We start from the raw sequence: 1,272 nt of genomic DNA, 5'->3' as shown, positions 1-1,272 counted from the left end.
TGGGTTCTTCTGTCTGAGTTCCTGTTTAGGGCTATAAAGATGAAAGGCCAGCTGATATTCTGAGAGAATGAGGGTGGGGAGATGGGGTGGGTGGGTGCTATTTAAGAGTTAGCTGATGTGAGGTGATAGGACCCAGAATCCAGTAACTTCGATTTTAAGTGAAGAAATCTGCACGTGATAAACAGAAGGAAAGACGCCGAATTGAGTTAAGTCAGGCATACGTCCCTGGGTGGGCTCGAACCACCAACCTTTCGGTTAACAGCCGAACGCGCTAACCGATTGCGCCACAGAGACCCGTTTCCCGCTTTCCCCACCTCCTTAGGTAGTAAGTACCTGCTAACCTCCTGGACGTGCCATCCGCTAGATAACAGGAGTTCCAAAACCTTGGAAAACCGGAAACCAGGATCTGAGTCGACGCAGCGTGTTCATCAGGTGAAGCCCTGCGTTGAGCGATTCTGAAGACAAAAGGGCAACCCAACGGTCTCGCCCCATTTGCTCCCCACCGCCTCAAATGCTAGCGTCCCCGCGGTCTGAGGCGAGTGGGCTCCACCGGAAGCTGCAAGTCGGTGGACTCGCCTGACTTGGCACTTGCCGTTTCCCCGCCTTCACCAGACCGCCCTTCGTCGCCACTTCTCCTCTTGCCCAGGACGCAGGTGCGTGCTGGAGGGGGTGGGAAGGATATAAGCGGTCGGAAGGAGAGCATTTGTCCACCATGCAGGGATGTCTTCGTGGCTGGAGGGGTGCTTCCGCTGCCTTCTTCGGTTACCTGTGCCAAGCAGGGAAGCCCTACGAAGGCAGTGGTCATGGTGATGGTCGCTCTTGTGTCTCGTCGCCGAGAACAGGGTCGGTCACACATGCACCAAGACGCTCTCCTGAGACTTGTTGAATTCCTTTGTCGTCTTTAGCTTTGGGGCCTTGACGAACTGAAGAACCCCGTGAATGGAAATAATGAAAAGCTTTTCAAATGGAAATTTCTTTTTTCAAACTTCTCAAACTTCTAACAGTTCATTGCGCAGCATCCCCAGCGGGGCAACAGGAAAGGCCTACGGCGGGCCGTGCGCACGGTGGAGCTCGGCGCGCCCAGCTCCGCCGCACGCGTGCTCCGGCGCTCTGTGGGGGCGGGCGTGGGCGCAGGCCGCCTGAAGGTAGCGGGAGGAAAGGGAGGCGCAAGGACGCAGAGAAGCTGCGGAGGCACGTCCCGGGGCAACAAGACCTCCTTAGGCGGCCTGCGCAGCGGTCAGGGCCCGATCCTGGAGAGAGCAGAATGGTTCT

At 56.8% G+C, this 1,272-nt stretch overlaps 1 non-coding gene across 1 annotated transcript; it reads right to left on the bottom strand.

The window, feature by feature from the left end:
* Positions 1–220: 220 nt before the first annotated feature.
* On the bottom strand, positions 221–294 carry TRNAN-GUU (transfer RNA asparagine (anticodon GUU)). Its single transcript has one exon. It is a non-coding gene; the product is annotated as a tRNA-Asn (tRNA).
* Positions 295–1,272: the final 978 nt, after the last annotated feature.

The sequence above is a fragment of the Leptonychotes weddellii genome, chromosome 4 (genome assembly GCF_054177405.1).
Source record: "Leptonychotes weddellii isolate Sample4059 chromosome 4, ASM5417740v2, whole genome shotgun sequence".
Lineage (NCBI taxonomy): Eukaryota > Metazoa > Chordata > Mammalia > Carnivora > Phocidae > Leptonychotes > Leptonychotes weddellii.
The sequence above is the reverse complement of the archived record's forward strand: the minus strand, read 5'-3'. Positions and strand labels throughout refer to the sequence as shown.